Genomic DNA, 13,313 nt, shown 5'->3' on the forward strand with positions numbered 1-13,313 from the left:
TGTAAACAGTGCTGCAATGAACATTGGGGTGCATGTGTCTTTTGGAATTATGTTTTTTTCTCTGGGTATATGCCCAGTAGTGGGATTGCTGGATCATATGGTAGTTCAATTTTTAGTTTTTTAAGGAACCTCCATACTGTTCTCCATAGTGGCTGAATCAGTTTACATTCCCACCAACAGTGCAAGAGGGTTCCCTTTTCTCTACACCCCCTCCAGCGTTTGCTGTTTGTAGATTTTCTGATGATGTCCATTCTTACTGGTGTGAGGTGATACCTCATTGTAGTTTTCATTTGCATTTCTCTAATAATTAGTGATGTTGAGCATCTTTTCATGTGCTTCTTGGCCATCTGTATGTCTTCTTTGGAGAAATGTCTATTTAGGTCTTCTGCCCATTTTTGGATTGGGTTGTTTGTTTTTTTAATATTGAGCTGCATGAGCTGTTTATATATTTTGGAGCTTAATCCTTTGTCCGTTGATATGTTTGCAAATATTTTCTCCCATTCTGAGGGTTGTCTTTTCATCTTGTTTATGGTTTCCCTGGCTGTGAAAAAGCTTTGAAGTTTCATTAGATCCCATTTGTTTATTTTTGTTTTTATTTCCATTACTCTAGGAGGTGGATCAAAAAAGATCTTGCTGTGATTTATGTCAAGGAGTGTTGTTCCTATGTTTTCCTCTAAGAGTTTAATAGTGTGTGGTCTTACATTTAGGTCTCTAATCCATTTTGAGTTTATTTTTGTGTATGGTGTTAGGGAATGTTCTAATTTCATTCATTTACATGTAGCTGTCCAGTTTTCCCAGCACCACTTATTGAAGAGCTGTCTTTTCTCCATTGTATATCCTTGCCTCCTTTGTCATAGATTAGTTGACTATAGGTGCATGGGTTTATCTCTGGGCTTTCTATCTTGTTCCATTGATCTATGTTTTGGTTTTGTGCCAGTACCATACTGTCTTGATTACTGTAGCTTTGTAGTATATTCTGAGGTTAGGGAGTCTGATTCCTCCAGCTCCATTCTTTACCCTCAAGACTGCTTTGGCTATTTGGGGTCTTTTGTGTCTCCATAAAAAATTTAAGATTTTTTGTTCTAGTTCTGTAAAAAAACACCATTGGTAATTTGATAGGGATTGCATTGAATCTGTAGATTGCTTTGGGTAGTACAGTCATTTTCACAATATTGGTTCTTCCAATCCAAGAACATGGTATCTCTCCATCTGTTGGTATCATATTTAATTTATTTCATCAGTGTCTTATAGTTTTCTGCATACAGGTCTTTTGTCTCCCTAGATAGGTTTATTCCTAGGTATTTTATTCTTTTTGTTGCAATGGTAAATGGGAGTGTTTCCTTAATTTCTCTTTCAGGTTTTTCATCATTAGTGTATAGGAGTATAAGAGATTTCTGTGCATTAATTTTGTATCCTGCAACTTTACCAAACGCATTCTTTAGCTCTAGTAGTTTTCTGGTGGCATCTTTAGGATTCTCTATGTATAGTATCATGTTATCTGCAAACAATGACAGTTTTACTTCTTCTTTTCCAATTTGGATTTCTTTTATTTCTTTTTCTTCTCTGACTGCCATGGCTAGGACTTCCAAAACTATGTTGAATAATAAGTGTTGAGAGTGCCCATCCTTGTCTCGTTCCTGATTTTAGAGGAAATGCTTTCAGTTATTCACCATTGAGAATGATGTTTGCTGTGGGTTTGTCATATGTGGCCTTTATTATGTTGAGGTAGGTTCCCTCTATGCCCACTTTCTGGCGAGTTTTTATCATAAATGGGTGTTGAATTTTGTCAGAAGCTTTTTCTGCATCTATTGAGATGATCACATAGTTTTTATTCTTCAGTTTGTTAACATGGTGTTTCACATTGATTGGTTTGCTATAGTGAAGAATCCTTGCATCCCTGGGAAAAATCCCACTTGATCATGGTGTATGATCCTTTTGATGTGTTGTTGGATTCTGTTTGCTAGTATTTTGTTGAGGATTTTTGTCTATATTCATCAGTGATATTGGTCTGTAATTTCCTTTTTTTGTAGTATCTTTGTCTGGTTTTGGTATCAGGGTGATGGTGGCCTCATAGAATGAGTTTGGGAGTGTTCCTTCCTCCACAGTTTTTTGGAAGAGTTTGAGAAGGATGGGTGTTAGCTCTTTTCTAAATGTTTGGTACAATTCACCTGTGAAGGCATCCGGTCCTGGACTTTTGTTGGAAGATTTTTAGTCACAGTTTCAATTTCATTAGTTGTGATTGGTCTGTTCATATTTTCTATTTCTTCCTGGTTCAGTCTTGGAAAGTTATACCTTTCTAAGAATTTGTCCATTTCTTCCAGGTTGTCCATTTTATTGGCATAGAGTTGCTTGTAGTAGTCTCTTAGGATGCTTTGTATGTCTGTGGTGTCTGTTGTAACTTCCCCTTTTTCATTTCTAATTTTTTTGATTTGAGTCCTCTCCCTCTTTTTCTTGATGAGTCTGGCTAATGGTTGATCAATTTTGTTTATCTTCTCAAAGAACCAGCTTTTAGTTTTACTGATCTTTGCTATTGTTTTCTTTGTTTCTATTTCATTTATTTCTGCTCTGATTTTTATGATTTCCTTCCTTCTGCTAATCTTGGGTTTTGTTTGTTCTTCTTTCTCTAGTTCCTTTAGGTGTAAGGTTAGATTGTTTATTTGAGATTTTTCTTGTTTCTTGAGGTAGGCTTGTATAGCTATAAACTTCCCTCTTAGAACTGCTTTTGCTGCATCCCATAGGTTTTGGATCATCATGTTTTCATTGTCATTTGTCTCTATGTATTTTTTGATTTCCTCAGTGATTTCTGGTTATTTAGTAATGTACTGTTTAGTCTCCATCTTTTTTGTGTTTTACGTTTTTTTCCCTGTAATTCATTTCTAATCTCATAGCGTTCTGGTCGGATAAGATGCTTGATACGATTTCAGTTTTCTTAAATTTACTGAGGATTGATTTGTGACCCAAGATGTTATCTATCCTGGAGAATGTTCCATGAGCACTTGAGAAGAAAATGTAATCTGCTGTTTTTGGATGGAATGTCCTATAAATATCAATTACATCTATCTGGTCTATTGTATCATTTAAAGCTTCTGTTTCCTTATTTATTTTCATTTTGGATGATCTGTCCATTGGTGTAAGTAAGGGGTTAAAGTGCCCCAGTATTACTGTGTTACTGTTGATTTCCTCTTTTATAGCTGTTAGCAGTTGCCTTATGTATTGAAGTGCTCCTATGTTGGGTTCATATATATTTATAATTATTATATCTTCTTCTTGGATTGACCACTTGATCATTATGTAGTGTCCTTCCTTGTCTCTTATAACATTCTTTATTTTAAAGTCTATTTTATCTGATACGAGTATTTCTACTCCATCTTTCTTTTGATTCCATTTGCATGGAATATCTTTTTCCATCCCCTCACTTTAAGTCTGTATGTGTCCCTAGGTTTGAAGTGGGTCTCTTGTAGACAGCATATATATGGGTCTTGTTTTTGTATCCATTCAGCAAGCCTGTGTCTTTCAGTTGGAGCATTTAATCCATTCACTTTTTTTTTTTTTTTTTTCTGCGGTACGCGGGCCTCTCACCGTTGTGGCCTCTCCCGTTGTGGAGCACAGGCTCCGGACGCGCAGGCTCAGCGGCCATGGCTTACGGGCCCAGCCGCTCCGCGGCATGTGGGATCCTCCCAGACCGGGGCACGAACCCGTGTTCCCTGCACCGGCAGGCGGACTCCCAACCACTGCGCCACCAGGGAAGCCCCCATTCACTTTTAAGGTAATTATTGATATGTATGTTCCTATGACCATTTTCTTAATTGTTTTGGGTTTGTTTTTGTAGGTCCTTTTCTTCTATTGTGTTTCCCACTTAGAGAAGTTCCTTTAGCATTTCTTGTAGAGCTGGTTTGGTGGTGCTGAATTTTCTTAGGTTTTGCTTGTCTGTAAAGCTTTTGATTTCTCCATCGAATCTGAATTAGAGCCTTGCTGGGTAGAGTAATCTTGGTTGTAGGTTCTTCCATTTCATCACTTTAAGTATATCATGCCTCTCCCTTCTAGCTTGTAGAGTTTCTGCTGAGAAATCAGCTGTTAACCTTATGGGAGTTCCCTTCTATGTTATTTGTCATTTTTCCCTTGCTGCTTTCAATATTTTTCTTTGTCTTTAATTTTTGCCAATTTGATTACTATGTGTCTCGGCGTGTTCCTCCTTGGGTTTATCCTGTATGGGACTCTCTGCATTTCCTGGACTTGGGTGGCTATTTCCTTTCCCATGTTAGGGAATTTTTCAACTATAATCTCTTCAAATATTTTCTCTCGTCGCTTCTCTCTCTGTTCTTCTTCTGGGACCCCTATAATGCGAATGTTGTTGTGTTTAATGTTGTCCCAGAGGTTTCTTAGGCTGTCTTCATTTCTTTTCATTCTTTTTTCTTTATTCTGTTCCGCAGCAGTGAGTTCCACCATTCTGTCTTCCAGGTCACTTATCCGTTCTTCTGCCTCAGTATTCTGCTATTGATTCCTTCTAGTGTAGTTTTCATTTCAGTTATTTTATTGTTCATCTCTGTTTGTTTGTTCTTTAATTCTTCTAGGTGTCTGTTAAACATTTCTTGCATCTTCTCGATCTTTGCCTCCATTCTTTTTCCGAGGCCCTGGATCATCTTCACTATCATTATTCTGAATTCTTTTTCTGGAAGGTTGCCTATCTCCACTTTATTTGTTTTTTTTTCTGGGGTTTTATCTTGTTCCTTCATCTGGTACACAGGCCTCTGCCTTTTCATCTTGCCTATCTTTCTGTGAATGTGGTTTTTGTTCCACAGACTGCAGGACTGTAGTTCTTCTTGCTTCTGCTGTCTGCCCTCTGTTGGATGAGGCTATGTGAGAGGCTTGTGCAAGTTTTCTGATGGGAGGGACTGGTGGTGGGTATAGTGGACTGTAGAAATGTGTTTTTGAAAAATCACGAAAGAAGTTATGCTTTCTAATATGAGGTTTCATTAATTTACCTATCTACATAGAAAAACATCAGAGTACCTCACTGTGCTTGTGCTGGGAAAATAGTGATGAATGACACAAACAAGCCCCCTATCCTCTCAAAATTGCTCATACTAAATAATTGTTACATTTTTAAAATTTACCATTTATCTAGTAAAAATATAAGTTTAAAACTCTTATTTCTTAATGTGTTCTACTATGATTCTACTCTAGGACTGAAAGAATTTTACCCTGACTTGGAGGCTTACTTTAATCAAGAAAGACATCCAGTCCAATAGTTTAGCCAGAGACTATGTTCTGGGAGACCACAGTAGTTTCCTCTAGTGTATCATTTCCCAAAATTAGAGATTCAACCCCTCTACTCCTAGAAGTCAGCTTCTGGACCTAATTACAAAGGACACCAGAAAGATTCTATTAGTTCCACTTGGGCTGAACTTAGTATCATGGTCTGTTTTAAAGGAGATCTGGGATTCTGGGCTCAATCTTCCTGAGTCACCTCAGATATCTGATTTATATACAAAGACCTTTGCAAAATAACAACAAATTAAATAATTTCAGAATTCTCTGTTTTGACCTCATTAAGGTAGCTTGTCTTGGCTACTCACATTACATACACAACACAGAAACAGAATACTCTGTAAGGTTTGTTAACATGAGGTATATCATCTGGTCACTTCACACCAATGTCTTTAGCACAAAAAGCTTTACATATTTATCTGTTCCTTCTATTTCAATCTTTTATTAGAAATTACAATTTCAATCTTTTATTAGAATTTCAATCTTTTATTAGAAATTATATGCTAAGGTAGTTGTCAAGTACTGCCTCTTCTACCTTGAATACCTCCTACACAGTTGCTTCATTAGACAATCTTTATGAAGTGAAGAGTGAAGTTCTGGATAGCTTAAGCAAATAGGGAAAATACATACAATAGGACAAAGCTGTCTGAGTCAACTGATCATGCAAATTCTTCCCTAAGTCTAAATCAGACGTCTTGATGCTTCTCCTCCACCCCACCTCCCCCACAACAGCTCAAATCTGCTCCTTCCAAGCTTCCCTATTTCAAAAAGCTTCCATTAACCAAATAACTCAGGCCTAAGACTAAGCACCATTCATGACTTTTCTCCACCTCTCCATATAGAAGTCATCAGAAGGCCCTATTGGCTCTATTTTCATCATATTTAAAAAAAAATTTTTTTTGATCTGGACCATTTTTAAAGTCTTTATTGAATTTTTTATAATATTGCTTCTGTTTCATGCCTTGGATTTTTGGCCACGAGGCATGTGGGATCCTAGCTCCCTGACCAGGGATCGAACCCACAGCCCCTGCATTGGAAGGTGAGGTCCCAACTGCTGGACCTCCAGGGAAGTCCCTCATATTTTGAATCTAACCACTTCTCACAACCTTGTTAGCCACAGTAAGCAGTTCAAACCATCATTATATTTCTCTGATTTATAGCTTTGTAACAGCCTCATAACTGCTCTCCATGCTTCTACTCTGGCCACTTATAGTTTATTCTTTTTGGTAATGCCAAGTTCTTCCCCTTGCCGAGACTGTGCAAGTGCTATTCCCTCCACCTTTCCCTAGACCTTCATATTGTGCACTCCTTCATCTTAATCAGAAAAGGTAACATGAAAGTGTGAGTGTCCCATTTGCTGGAAACTTATTACTGAAAATCATAAGTGAAATTTCCTAAATCTGTACTGAAATCTGTTCTGAAATTGTACTGAAAATTGAGGTTCTTCTAAGTATCAATTTCTCTTAGAATCTCAGAAACCAGCAGGGATATAATTTTCAGTCTGTAAATTCACATGGACATAAAATGGCTTCTTAGAGATGCTTATTTCATCCTAGATAATAAAACTACTAGACAAGTATAGTTTGCTGACTAAGAAGCTTCAGATCACTACTGGAAAATGTGTTATAAAAAACACTGCATTGGTTTCTAACTTCTAAGAAAAGTTGAATTTACTGAATGCAACAGCAAACTCCTATAAAAGTGTCTAGATTACCTAGATGGTGTATTACTCATCTTCTTATAAACTCATAAGGCAACTGCTAACAGCTATAAAAGAGGAAATCAACAGTAACACAATAATACTGGGGCACTTTAACCCCTTACTTACACCAATGGACAATCTTATAGACTCTTATAAACAATTTTATAAACTTTTCAGGGAAGTTATGAAACTTTAAAATAACTGGTTTACTCAGGTGACGTGGTAACTCTGTGCTACTGATAACTTTACTTTCAATATTAATTTCCATCTTATTTATTTCCTGAGATTTAATATAAAGAATTATTTACTTCCCATTCTCTCTTTAAATCACTGCAATTTTGTTCTGCCTGCTCCTTCTAACACACAACTGCTTTGGCAAAGGTCAGGAGTTACTTGGACTCCTTTTATTTTTCTAGCACTTAAAGGTATGTATTTCAGAGGCTTCTGTCCTCAATACTCTTCCCTTTTCACTACATAAACACCATACCTGTATGATCTCACCCACTCTCATGACTATTGTTAAAACACTGATGGCTGCTGAGTCTCTATCTCTAGCCCAGGCCTTGCTCCTGAGCTCCGGATCATAACTGTCACTTCTACCTGGGTACCCCAACAAAACTCAAGATCAACACATACCCAAACCTTAAGTCACCATCTTCCCGCTAACACACAATACTCTCTGTTATTACCTATCTCTGTGAACAGCATCAGAGTCCAAGCATGGCCCAACCCAGAAACCTGGAATTTATCCATGACTCCTTGTGCCTTCATGTCTAAGCCAGCACTCCTGCCAGTGTTACCTCCTTCCCATCATTTGCATCTGTACTTTACACTCTCCTCCTTCTTCCTTGTGTTCAAGCCCTCATCATTTCTTACATGGATTACTGCATGCAACAGCATAACTAGCCTCCTTGTCTCCAGTCTTTCCTCCACATCTGTAAATCTCATCAAATCAATTCACTGTTTAAAGTTTTCAAGGTTACACCTATGAGAATCTTCATGATAAGTCCTCTGTCTACCTCTCTACCATTTTAGCACCTGCAATCCTACTCCATCCTATTAAGGGATTTCAGTCATATCTGCAGGTATGAATTTGCCTCTCTCCTCTGAATGTCCTATTTTCAGAGTACTTTCTGGTTGAAATGTCTTTTCACTTTTCTCTTCAACACATGTATTCATAATCTACCTCTGGGGTTTTATCTTAGAAGCCAACATGTCCCCCAATTTTTTGATGCCCCATCTCATCTTAGATAGCAATTCCCCTCTTCTCTATGTTCTCATAGCACTCTGTACTTATTTTTGTCAGTTCACCTTTCAGGCCAAAATGTATTTGTTCAATTCATCTAGTTTCTCAACCAGATTATCAGTTCTTTGAGGATAATGATCCTGACCTGCCTCTATATCCACCCCCCACAACCCATGCGGTGACTAGTATAATGCTCTACTTCTGTGTTTTGTGCCATGCGTACATTTAACACAGGCAGGGTTTTCTCCTTATCTATTACATCATCACATGTCTACTGATTGTGTTAGTCAATGCATCTATATCCTTACTCTATATCCTTAGATTTGCCTAATGAGGGATACATGTTGAAATCTCCTGCTATAATTGTATTTTGATCTACTTCTCCCAGAATTTTAATGGGTTTCGATTTATGGATTTAGTAGCCATGTAGTTTAGAGTGTACAGGTTTGTGCTTGTTATATTTTCATTGATTTTGCCTTTTTTCATAGTATAAAGTTCTTTATTCTGTGTATTGCATTTAATAGTAGTAATATCTGATATTGATAATCCTAATTTCTATGGGTTTACCTTTACCTGTAAAGGGATTTTTAAAAAAAATTTTATTTATTTTTGGCTGCATTGGGTCTTCGTTGCTATGTGCAGGCTTTCTCTAGTTGCGGCGAGCGGGGGCTACTCTTCCTTTCGGTGCGCAGGCTTCTCATTGTGGTGGCCTCTCTTGTTGCGGAGCACGGGCTCTAGGGCGCACGGGCTTCAGCAGTTGTGGCTCATGGGCTCTAGAGTGCAGGCTCAGTAGTTGTGGTGCACAGGCTTAGCTGTTCCGCGGCATGTGGGATCTTCCCGGACCAGGGCTCAAACCTGTGTTCCCTGCATTGGCAGGCGGATTCTTAACCACTGTGCCACCAGGGAAGTCCCTGTAAAGGGATTTTTCATACCTCTTTTTCTTCAAATTTTCTTGTAATAGCGTTTAGCTGTCTTTTGTTCTTTAAGTCAGTATCTCAGTTGAAAAATTCAGTCCATTCTCATTTAGCATAATGACTGATATAATTGACAGTATTTCTTCTCTTTTGTTTTTGTTGGTGCAACAAAACTGCCATTCACTACATTTTTCCCCTTGAAAATCTGATGATTCTGATTTGCCTTTTTTTAAAAAAAAGATGCCATTAAACATTACCCTGTTTCTCTGCTCTTAGCAAAACACATATGACTCTTCTATAGGTAAGCAAGGTAAGACCTATTTCTCCTAATGAGACTTACGGTTTCTGCCTCCACCATGCCACATTCTCCCTGTTTACACTCAAATAGGATAAGACCTTTTGAATACTCTTAGCTCCCTTTCTTCTCTTAGGTGTCCCTCAACTCTCTGCAAACTATAGCTCTTAGATTTTGTTGGCATAATTTAATATTTATTAGAATTTTACTTGCATTTTGTCTTGTCTGTTTCCAGAATCCTTATTTAGCACTCATATTTCACATTCCCAGTCTAATATAATCCATTAAATACACGTTTATCTAAGTTCATCCCTCTTCACTGCTTTCTCTTCACCCTCCTCCTTCATGAGGTCTCTGGTTCTTTTTGGTTTGGTTAGTCTTTCCTCAGCTGGGGTGCTTGGGTAATGTATTTTCTAAGTTCCTGCATATCCTTGACCATCTTTCTTTCACCCTGACAGGCTTAGCTTGGTTGAGAATAAGATCTTTAGGTTGCAGGCCTTTGTCTAAATGAAAATATAATTTCATTTTTTTTCTAGTTTCAGCTGTGCACATGGGAAATCTGATATCACTCTAATCTTTTTACTTTCCTTTGTTAAACACTTAATTCTTTCTGCCTGGAAACTTGTAAAAATTTCCTCTTTGTTTTTAGAGTTTACACATTTTAACCAGAATTTACGCCTAGGAGTGTCTCCCCCCCCCCCCATCAGTCCAAACTAAAGTTCAGAAACTTTTCCAAAATGCAGTCTTTTTTTTTTTTTTTTTTTTGACATTCAGTCTTGATAGAGTTTTTCAGCTTAGGAACCATTTCTTTTTTCTAGAATGTGTTTATTATTACCAATCTTCCATGTTCCTTTCTCTTCCCTGAATTTTGGATTCAAACACCACATTTTTTTAAGTTCCAAGAGATCTTTCTTCATGCTGCATTTAGATCTCATGTGCTCTTAATTTTTAATTCAGGTTTTTGCCTTTCTCTGTCAGCAATTTTATTGTACTAGGCAAATATTTTAGTTGTCAGTCTTTTCTCTACCTGCTGGGAAGTTTTTTATTTCCTATTGCCTCTTTAGGGCTCAGGTCCCGTACCTGTAATATTCTTAATGGCAGAAATCCTTACAGATTTTGAAAATCAAAGAAGTTGCTTATGCAATGGGTCTATAGTTTAAGGGCAGGCTGTTAGCTCCCTCTAGAAGTACCTTGAGAATTCTCTCAGCTTTCCTATCTTCCTGAACTTGCCCAACCTCATGAACAGAGACAACTCAGCCCATTTGTTTAGCTCCAAGTCTTTAAGAGTCTGGAAACCTAAGGCATTCATGCCGGATCAGCTTTACCTCAGGTCCACAGATCTCCTAATGTCAAACTTTTGCGGTATCAGCTGCTCTCCACCTAGGCTTATGCCTGATAATTTCCTACCCTTGGGGAAAAGAGTTTGTCTGTTTTGCAGGCATAGGAACAAAAGCCTGAATCCTTATCAACACCCAGCTCCCTTAAGGTCTCAGCAGCCCAAGGTCTGGGAAAGGCATAGCTTGGAGTTGAGAACACAGAGGATGAGAATGATGTTCTGGTAGCCAAGTTCCCAGATATGCTGTGTCATGTTTATAAGGGCCATTGCCAATCCAACATATATTCATCCATATTTTCATCTAGTAATTTTTTATTAAGCATCTGTGTGACTTTTTTTTAATATTTAAATATTTTGAGGCATATGAAGTAACTTTTGTGTGAGGTTGGAACTCAGCATTTTTTTTATCCCTCTCCCACCCCCTCCCCCTTGGCAACCACCAATCCATTCTCTCTGTTCATGATTCTGTTTCTGTTTCACAGATAGGTTCACGTGTGTCATATTTTAGATTCCACATATAAGTGATATCATACGGTATTTGTCTTTCTCTTTCTGACTTAACTTCACTTAGTATGATAATCTCTAGGACCACCCATGTTGCTGCAAATGGCATTATTTTATTCTTTTTTTATGGCTGAGTGGTATTCCATTGTATATATGTTCCACATCTTCTTTATCCATTCATCTGTTGATAGACATTTAGGTTGTTTCCATGTCTTGGCTGTTACGAATAGTGCTGCTATGAACATAGGGGTACATGTATATTTTTGGATTAGAGTTTTGTCTGGATATATGCCCAGGAGTGGGATTGCTGGATTTTATGGTAATTGTATTTTCAGTTTTCTGAGGAACCTCCTTTCTGATTTTCCACAGTGGCTGCACCAACTTACATTCCCACCAACAGTGTAGGAGGGTTCCCTTTTCTCCACATCCTCTACAGCATTTGTTATTTGTAGACTTTTTAATGATCACCATTCTGACCAGAATGAGGTGGTACCTCATTGTAGTTTTGACAAATTTCTCTAATAATTAGCAATGTCGAGCATTTTTTCATGTGCCACTTGGAGAAATGTCTCTTTAAGTCTCCTGCCCATTTTTCAATTGGGTTGTTTGTTTTTTGTTGTTGTTGAGTTGTATGAGCTGTTTGTATTATTTTGGAAATTAAGCCCTTGTCAGGTGCATTATTTGCAAATATTTTCTCCCATTCTGTATGTTGTCCTTTCGTTTTATGGTTTCCTTTGCTGTGCAAAAGCTTGTAAATTTGATTAGGTCCCATTTGTTTATTTTTGTTTTTATTTCTATTGCCTTGGGAAACTGACCTAAGAAAACATTGGTACAAGTTATGTCAGAGAATGTTATGCCTGTGATCTCTTCTGGGAGTTTTATGGTGTTATGCCGTATGTTTAAATCTTTAAGCCATTTTGAGTTTATTTTTGTGTATGGTGTGAGGGTGTGTCCTAACTTCGTTGATTTACATGCAGGTGTCCAACTTTCCCAACACAACTTGCAGAAGAGACTGTCTTTTTCCCATTGTGTATTCTTGCCTTCTTTGTCGGAGATTAATTGACCATAGGTGTATGGGTTTATTTCTGGGCTCTCTATTCTGTTCTACTGATCCATATGTCTGTTTTTCTGCCAATACCATGCTGTTTTGATTACTGTAGCTTTGTAGTACTGTCTGAAGTCTGGGATCGTTATGCCTCCTGCTTTCTTCTTTTTCCTCAGGATTGCTTTGGCAATTCTGGATCTTTTATGGTTCCATATGAATTTTAGGATTATTTGTTCTAGTTCTGTGAAAAATGTCATAGGTAATTTGATAGAGATCACATTAAATCTGCAGATTGCTTTGGGTAGGATGGCCATTTTAACAGTATTAAGTCTTCCAATCCAAGAGTATGGGCTATTTTTCCATTTCTTTGAATCATCTTCAGTTTCCTTTACTGTTTTATAGTTCTCAGCATATAAGTCTTTCACCTTCTTGATCAGGTTTATTCCTAAGTGTTTTATTCTGGGGGTACAATTTTAAAAGGTATTTTTTTTTTACATTCCCTTTCTGATATTTCATTGTTGGTATAAAGAAATGCAAGCGATTTCTGTATGTTAATCTTGCATCCTGCTACCTTGCTGAATATGTTTATCAGTTCTAGTAGTTTTTGTGTGGTCTTTAAGGTTTTCTATATAGAGTATCATATCATCTGCATATAATGACAATTTTACCTCTTCCCTTCCAATGTGGATATCTTTTATTTCTTTTTCTTGTCTGACTGTTGTGACTAGGACTTCCAATACTATGTTGAATAGAAGAGGTGAGAGTGGGCATCCTTATCTTGTTCCAGATTTTAGTGGGAAGGCTTTCAGCTTTTCACCATTGAGTGTTATATTGCCTGTGGGGAACCCAGCATTTTTTACTCCTTCAAATAGCAATCCAAATCCCCAGCACTAAAATGATGATCCATTTTCCCCTGCTAGTTTGAAATGCCACATTAATCATATATAATAATTTCATGTATTCTTGGATTTCATCCTAGATTTTCTTTTCTGTTTTAGCAATC

At 37.5% G+C, this 13,313-nt stretch overlaps 1 protein-coding gene across 2 annotated transcripts in view; it reads right to left on the reverse strand.

The window, feature by feature from the left end:
* Nucleotides 1-13,313, reverse strand: part of ASZ1 (ankyrin repeat, SAM and basic leucine zipper domain containing 1) — a gene marked incomplete at both ends in the record, with an annotated part of 80,218 nt that overhangs the window by 18,996 nt on the left and 47,909 nt on the right. The gene's annotated exons all lie outside the window — the stretch shown is intronic.

This window comes from Leucopleurus acutus (genome assembly GCF_964270905.1).
Source record: "Leucopleurus acutus genome assembly, chromosome: 9".
In the NCBI taxonomy this organism is placed as follows: domain Eukaryota; kingdom Metazoa; phylum Chordata; class Mammalia; order Artiodactyla; family Delphinidae; genus Leucopleurus; species Leucopleurus acutus.